The sequence below is a fragment of the Scomber japonicus genome, unplaced genomic scaffold (assembly GCF_027409825.1).
Source record: "Scomber japonicus isolate fScoJap1 unplaced genomic scaffold, fScoJap1.pri scaffold_611, whole genome shotgun sequence".
NCBI lineage: Eukaryota > Metazoa > Chordata > Actinopteri > Scombriformes > Scombridae > Scomber > Scomber japonicus.
This window is the reverse complement of record NW_026518661.1, coordinates 15,001-22,493: the sequence shown is the minus strand read 5'-3', so window position 1 is coordinate 22,493 and position 7,493 is coordinate 15,001. Positions and strand designations below refer to the sequence as shown.

The following is a 7,493-nucleotide window of genomic DNA, read 5'->3' as shown; positions in this document are numbered from 1 at the left end:
TGGTTACACTGTCCAGAAAGGTCTTTATTACATTTGCAAATTGGTTTCACTGTTTGTTTTCACCTGCTCACATCATCGAAATGTGTCTTTAAAGGACTCGGTTCATCATGTCGACTGTGGAAACCAGTAGAGCTGAAACAATTATGAATTCCTTCTCTTCCTTTCCTCCCTCCTACTTTCCTGCCTTCCTTCCTTCCTTCCTTCCTTCCTACCTCCCTCCCTTCCTTCCTTCCTTCCTTCCTTCCTTCCTTCCTTCCTTCCTTCCTTCCATCCTTCTGTCCTTCCATCTTCCGTTCCTCCCTTCCTTCCTTCCTTCCTTCCTCCCTTCCTTCCTTCCTTCCATCCTTCCTTCCTTCCTCCCCTTCTTCCATCATTCCTTCCTTCCACCTTTCCTTCCTCCCTCCCTCCCTTCCTTCCTTCCTTCCTACCCTTCCCTTCCTTCTTTCTTCCTCCCTTCATCATTCCATCTTCCCTTCCTCCCTTCCTTCCTTCTTCCATCATTCCTTCTTTCCACCTTTCCTTCCTCCCTCCCTCCCGTCCTTCTTTCCTTCCTTCCTTCCATCCTTCTGTCCTTCCATCTTCCCTTCCTCCCTTCTTCCATCATTCCTTCCTTCCACCTTTCCTCCCTACCTCCATCCCTCCCTTCCTTCCACTTTTCCTCCCTACCTCCATCTTCCCCTTCCTTCCACCTTTCCTCCCTACCTCCCTTCCTTCCTTGCTTCCTCCTTTCCTTCTTTCTTCCTCCCTTCATCATTCCCTCCCATAAACTAAACTAATTTAAAGAATAACTACATCCTGATAGAAAGTTCTGCATGTTAACAGATCTCAGTGAAACATGAATTTAATAAATGTATCTTTTGTGGTTTTGTGTTCCAGACGCCGAGGAAGAAGAAGACTCGCCACAGTTCGAATCCCCCGCAGGGGGAGGAAAGCTCACATCGGCTGGGTGATGGACTCACGCGAGCACCGACCGCGCTCCGCCTCCATCAGGTCCGAACCCCGCTCGTTTAACTTCGTCTCAGTTAATGTTTCAGTTTTGAGTCGGAAGCAGAAGAAAAACACAAAAACCTGTCCTGGCCCACTTCCTTCTTTTCACTCTGACAGACTTTCTCATCCGTTATCTCCGTTAACTCTTTTATGGCTCATCGTTATCGACCTTTATTCACTTCTCTGTGTCAGTATGCACTTCTGTAACTAAACAAGCGGTTCCCATGGCAACAGTGCAGCAGTTACAGCCGTCTTTAGCAGGTTTTTTTTCAGTCATTTAATCTTTGTGTCGTCCTCCCGGGTCAAATTGACCCCATCTTTTGATGGTTCCCTTCTTTCCTCCCTTCCTTCCTTCCTTCTGTCCTTCCTCCACCCCCCCTTTCTTCCTTCCTTCTGTCCTTCCTCCACCCCCCCCTTTCTTCCTTCCTTCTATTGTTCCTTCCTTCCTTCCTTCTATCGTTCCTTACTCCCTCCCTTCTTCTTTCCTTCCTTCCCTTCCTTCTGTCCTTCCTTCCTCCCTCCTTCTTTCCTTCCTTCCTTCCTTTCTCCCTCCATCTCTCTTTCTTCCCTCCCCCTACCTCCCTCCCTCCCTCCCTCCTACCTTCCTCCGTTCTTCTTTCCTCCCTCCCTTCCTTCCTCCCTCCCTCCCTCCTTCTTTCTTTCCTTCCTTCCTTTCCTTCCTCCACCCCCCTTTCTTCCTTCCTTCTATTGTTCCTTCCTTCCTTCCATCTGTCCTTCCTTCCTTCCATCCTTCCATCTGTCCTTCCTTCCTTCCATCCTTTCATCCTTCCGTCTTTCCTTCCTTCCTCCCTCCTTTCCTTCCTTCTTCCTCCCTTCCTTCCTTGACTCGAGGACAACAGGAGGGTTAAATATCATAATTCAGGTCATCACAAACCCAAATGACTGCAGGTGTAGATGACAGATGTGAATTTTTGTCTTAATGCATCAATTAAAATAAGCTTTTATTGTGGCGGGACATTTTTTAGTATCTGTAGTAAATTTAACAAAAGGAGATACTATGAATTTCTTTTCTACCCTTCCATTCAAACCTCTTCCCTCCTCTTCTTCTTCTTCCTCCTGCAGCAGCTCCAACGCCTCCCCATCAGAAGGAGCCCCGCTGACAGGAAGTTACGGCTGCACCCCGCAGTCGCTGCCCCAAATTCTGGCATCCATCTCACGAGCTGCTGAAGGACAACGGCTTCACTCAGCAGGGATACCACAAGTACCGCCGACGGTGCCTTAACGGTACAAACCTGCGTCTTTCTTTCTTTACACCATCACAAACTCACATTTTTTTGAATTTTTGTATTTGAAGCTGTTTTTTTTTGTGCTCCGTGGTGACCGAATCCTCGTCTTTCAGAGAGGAAACGGTTGGGGATCGGCCAGTCTCAGGAGATGAACACTCTGTTCAGGTTCTGGTCTTTCTTCCTGAGGGACAACTTCAACAGGAAGATGTACGAGGAGTTCAGACAGTGCGCGGTGGACGATGCCAAAGATAACTACAGGTGAGGGAGGAGGACTGTGGATTAAACGCTGTATAAATGTACTTTAATCAGATTTAGGTGGAAGTGAATCCTGGAGACGAGCAAACAGGAAACAAAAGCTGCATTTTTAAAGCTCTAAAATCCTTCTTTTTTTATTTATATGGAGCCTTTTAAGATCTATAGTTTGTCTCAGTATAAAAACCCCCAATTACAGGTGAAAATACTGCATTTAATCATGATATTAATTAATTATTTACTGTATCAAATGTCAGAAAACCACCGAAGTTTAAAGCACATTTACATTCACCAAAGTAAAAGACACAAATCAGATGAAAAGATCTCCTTTAACCTCTTTAAACCCTCCTGTTGTCCTCGAGTCAAGGAAGGAAGGAAGGGAGGGAGAAAGGAAGGGAGGAAGAAGGAAAGGAGGGAGGGAGGAAGGGAGGAAAGGAAAGAAAGGAGGAAGGAAGAAGGAAGGAAAGGAGGGAGGAAGGGAGGAAGGAAGAAGGAAAGAAAGGGAGGAAAGGAAAGAAGGAAGGAAAGGAGGGAGGAAGGAAGGAAAGGAGGGAGGAAGGGAGGAAAGGAGGGAGGGAGGGAGGGAGGGAGGGAGGGAGGAAAGGAAAGAGGGAAGGAAGAAGGGCGGAAAGGAAATAAGGAAGGAAGAAAGGTAGGAAAAAAGGACAGAGGAAAGAAGGAGGGAGGGTGGAAAGAAGGAAGGGCGAAAGGAATAAGGAAGGAAAGGAGAGCAGAAGGAAGGAAGGAAGGAGGGAGGGAAGGAAAGAAGGAGGGAAGAAAGGGGGACTGAGGAAGTACAGACGGAAGGAAGGAAGGGAGGAAAGAAGAATAAGGCGGGGTCAATTTGACCCAGGAGGACGACACAAGGGTTAATCAACGTAGCTGTAAGAACCAATGAGGCGTTCGAGGTCGTCGGGAAAGTAAAGAACAGGCTCTCCACTGTCTTGTTAGTTAAATATTAATAGCCATGTTTATCTGAGAGGTAAATGCGCAGTAATAAATGTAAAACAGGTATTTTATTTTGAAGTTTTGTGTTCTGTCAGACTGAGCTTACAAAGCAAACGGTCCATTTCATTATTGATTCATCTATTGATTGCTTTCTTGATTAACTGATTTAATAGTTTTGTTTATAGTATTTCTTTTTTTTTGTCTAAAGATAATCAGTTCACCGTTATTTAATATATAACACAGAAAAAAGCTTCAAATTCTCACAACATGAGCAGCAGATGAGCTCATTGCTTCGTCTTTGCTTTAAAAAAAAAACAAAAAAAACAACTTAAATGATCAAAATAATCACTGATTAGTTAAATGTTGACCTATTAACTTTTTCAGCTCTACAAAAACACAAAGATCAGATGTTACATATTAAGCATCAGGTGATCGGTTCAAAAAAAAAACGCTGCGTTGCTACGGAAACGGCTTGGATTTAAATGCTGCAAAACCTGCTTTATAAACTCTATAAACAGGAAGTTGTTATCATTTAAAAACTTTAATTTAAGAGAATAAAATAAAGTTTATAACAGTGACGGGTTTCAACCAAAAAAAAAAAATCACATTTAACCCTCCTGTCGTCCTCCCGGGTCAAATTGACCCCGTCTCTTTTGACTGTTCCTTCCTTCCTTCCTTCCTTCCTTCCTTCCTTCCTTCCTTCCTTCCTTCCTCTTTTCGTCCTTACTCCTTTCCTTCCTCCCTTACTTCTCTCCTAAATTCCTTCCTCTTTTGTCCTTCCTTCCTTCCTTCCTCTTTTCGTCCTTACTCCTTTCCTTCCGCCCTTCCTTCTCTCCTAAATTCCTTCCTCTTTTGTCCTTCCTTCCTTCCTTCCTCTTTTCCTCCTCACATCCTTCCTTCCTTCCTCCTTTCTTCCTCTTTTCCTCCTTCCTTCCTTCCTCTTGTCGTCCTTACTCCTTTCCTTCCTCCCTTCCTTCTCTCCTAAATTCCTTCCTCTTTTGTCCATCCTTCCTTCCTTCCTCCTTTTCTCCCTCCTTACTCCTTTCCTTCCTTCCTTCCTCCTTTCCTCCCTCCCTCCCTCCCTCCCTCCTTCCTTCCTTACTCCTTTCCTCCCTCCTTACTCCTTTCCTTCCTTCCTTCCTCCTTTCCTCCCTCCCTCCCTCCCTCCTTCCTTCCTTCCTACCTTCCTCTTTTCGTGACCTTTCACCCCAAGTTAAATCTGAATATTAAGACTTCAGCTTACTTCTGACTTGACGGTGACAACATGCACGCCTCCTAAAAGGTGCAGCAGGGCTTTAAACCTTCTTCTCTGTGTACTCTCTGCCTCCTAAATTGATGGGTGTCTGATCCCTGGGTGTGTCTCCGCAGACGGCAGCAGAGTGTTTTAGTCTCCTACTCTACTGACAGCGGAGGGTTAACATCCGAGGGGAGGCGGCTGCTGCTGCTGCTGCATTGTTTTAATTGTTTGCTAGCAGCGACTTCACACACCTGCCAAACCCACATTCTTCACTGTGTAAAGTTGAGAGCGCTTCAACCCTGCATGTGTGTGAGGAGACACTTTAACCCTCCTGTCGTCCTCCCGGGTCAAATTGACCCCGTCTCTTTTGACTGTTCCTTCTTTTCTTCCTCCCTCCCTTTTTCTTGAATTTTTCCTTCGTGCATCACCTCCTTCCATACTCCTTACCTCACTTCCTTCCTTCCTTCCTTCCTTCCTCCCTTCCTTCTTTCCTTCCTTCCTCCTTTCTCCCTTCCTTCTTTCCTTCTCTTCTAACGTCCTTCCTCTTTTCTTCCCTCCTTCCTTCCTCCCTTCCTTCTTTCCTCACTTTCTTCCTACCTTCCTTCCACTTTTCCCCCCCTCCTTCCTTCCTTCTTTCCTCACTTCCTTCCTCCTTTCCTTCCTCCCTTCCTTCTTTCCTCACTTTCTTCCTACCTTCCTTCCACTTTTCCTCTCTCCTTCCTTCCTTCCTTCCTTCCTCTTTTCCTCACTTCCTTCCTTCCTCCCTTCCTTCTCTTCTTACTTCCTTCCTCTTTTCCTCCCTCCTTCCTTCCTTCCTTCCTTCCTTCTTTGACCTGAGGACAACAGGAGGGTTAAAAAAAACTCCAAAACATCCCAATCAGCTGTTCATGCTGCAGCTCACGTCGACTCATTGGTCTCGTTCCTTCCGCCAGGCTAAATTAGAGCCATTAATAATCCTCGTGATAAAACTCCTACTGTGGTGAAATGTGGCGGCGGCGGCGGCGGTGGCGGCGGCGGCGGTGGGGTGTTAAAAAACAAGCAAAACAAACCGAGCAACAATGACATCATAAAACATCCTGACTGTGTAAATAAAGCTTGTGTATTAAAACCAGATTTGAAGCTGAGTGTAATTTGTTTTATTTGTTTTGAGGTCAGTGGAGGTAAATATTTGTTTCCCTCTCCTCTTCCTCCTCTTCCTCCTCTTCTTCCTCTTCTTCTTCCTGCAGGTACGGGCTGGAGTGTCTCTTCAGATATTACAGCTACGGTTTGGAGAAGAGATTCAGGTTAGATCTGTTCAAGGACTTTCAAGAGGAGACCCCTCAAGGACTTTGAGAAAGGTAATTAACATCCTGCAACTTTCACTATCAATATTTGTCCTTTTAAGGCGATTTGACCTGAAGTGAAAGTGCAAGCTGAATGTGTAGTTGTTTTAAAAGTGAGGAAGTGGGGGGTGGGGGGAGGTGGGGGGGGGGGGGGTTTAGGAGAGGGGGTGGGAATGGATTAAGGTCGATTTCGCAACCTATTTCAGCACCCGCGACACCGACTCGCTGGAGCAGAATGGAGGATTGCCAGCGAAGGCCTCGGCCATTTATTTCCAGCTGAGTTATTTTGGTGTTCAGTTAAGCGTTTCTCATTCAAACACCCCCCCCCCTCCCCCCTCCCCCCCGCCCCCCCCCCCCCCCACCAACCTCAACCAACCTCACCAACCTCACACTGGAGGCAGCAGAGGAGTCATCCAAAGACAAAAGACTGTACAAAACACGCCACCCACATACAGTATTAATGAGTTATAACCAGTTAATTGTAATTAAAACACTAATTAAGATGTTTTTTTTTTTAAATCTTAAAGCTTTAAAATAACATTATCTGACTCATGATGGACAGTTTTCATAAAAAGGGTCAAAATCTGAGGCAGCCCGAGTCACAGATATCGTCCATACATTCTTCTTAGCTGTCAACAAAAGCTGGTGACTACATTACCCACAATGCAACACATACTGTATTTATGAGTTATAACCAGTTAATTGGAATTAAAACACTAATTAAGATGCTTTTTAAAAAAATCTTAAAGCTTTAAAGTCCATACATTTCTTCTTCGCTGTCAAAAACTTGTCAACTACATTACCCACAATGCAACTCGAGCCACTGACAGTTCAATTGTAGTGTTTTATGCTTGTAGCCTGGAGCTGCTAGCCTCCAGCAGAGACCTTGCTGCTTTTCAAACCAGATTTTTTTAAAGTGACAATCAATCAATCAATGTATCAGATTTCACAAAGCTCAGAAGTAATAATCTGCAACACCTGGAAAAACACTTTGATGTATAAAATCTGCGGAGTTTTCCTTTAAAACACTCAGAAGTTGATGTAGTGTTAAAGATCTAATTGTGATTTAAATACTGCAGCATTTAAATGGCTTTTAGTGAGTTCACAAACATTTCTACATGCAGGCAGAAACTCACAATGGTCCGTATGTCATGACAGGAAATAAAGACTAAAGCTCTGCCCAAAGTCACTCTCTTAATCTTTATTTAATTTTATAGCTTATATTTGTCTTCAGAGTGCTGCTCAGTCTGTTAAACTGTGAAGATAAACTTTAATGTCCAGAGGGAAATTTATCTTGAGTAAAAGTGCAACACAGAGCTGCAGTCAGGAAATACATGACAATACATTACAATACAATAAAAATACAACACAATACAATACAATACAATACAATACAATACAATACAATACATAGTTTAAATAATATATGACTGACAGGACAATGCAGTGGTGCACACAGCTGCAAACATAGAATACACAGATATACAGAAATGACAAAAT

The 7,493-nt window shown here is 44.3% G+C and overlaps 1 pseudogene; it reads left to right on the top strand.

Annotated features, from left to right (window-relative positions):
- The first annotated feature begins 876 nt into the window (after positions 1–876).
- Positions 877–7,493, top strand: part of LOC128354803 (la-related protein 1-like) — a 9,999-nt pseudogene continuing 3,382 nt past the window's right edge.